The sequence below is a fragment of the Arachis ipaensis genome, chromosome B9, assembly GCF_059453495.1.
Source record: "Arachis ipaensis isolate K30076 ecotype BB chromosome B9, ASM5945349v1, whole genome shotgun sequence".
Classification (NCBI taxonomy): domain Eukaryota; kingdom Viridiplantae; phylum Streptophyta; class Magnoliopsida; order Fabales; family Fabaceae; genus Arachis; species Arachis ipaensis.
Window position 1 is genome coordinate 107,838,861 of NC_142444.1, and position 638 is coordinate 107,839,498.

Sequence of the window (638 nt, forward strand, 5' to 3'; positions counted from 1 at the left end):
CCCCAATCCAATCCACTGTGAGAAAGCTTCTCTAGCATGAATCCTCCATTCCTTTCCCAAGGCTCCGAAGGATTCCAAGTATGAGTAGTTTCTTTCCCAAGACAACTACTCAATGGAATTAGATCGAGAAGCTTTCTAACAAAATTCAAGAGAAAAGATTGAAGAAGAAGATAAACTATTATTGATTCATTGAATTACAATAGAGCTCCCTAACCCAATGAAAGGGGGTTTAGTGAATCATAGCTCTGAATTCAATTACAAAGAAAAGGAAAACTAGCTAAAAGTGAAAGTAAAGTCTAAGGTCCCCATCAGGGGCTGGATTCCCCTTCAATCCCCCCCCGTGTGTGTCAAATGTAGAAACTAAGGCCTTTAAATAGGCTCCCTAAATTACAAAATGAAAATGAAATTCAAAGCAAATTACAATCAAATGAAAATAAACTATTCTAGATGATTCTTGTGGCCTTGATTTGGTGTTGTTGATGGGCCTTGCTTGCTTGAAGGGCTGAGTGACATAATTGATCCAAAAAGGATAATGATCCATTAAACTACACTCAAATGTTGCACCCCCTTTCTTGAGTCGTCACTTTGTTCTCTTGTCAACCTTGCCAATTTGATGCCAAATATAGACTATTATACCT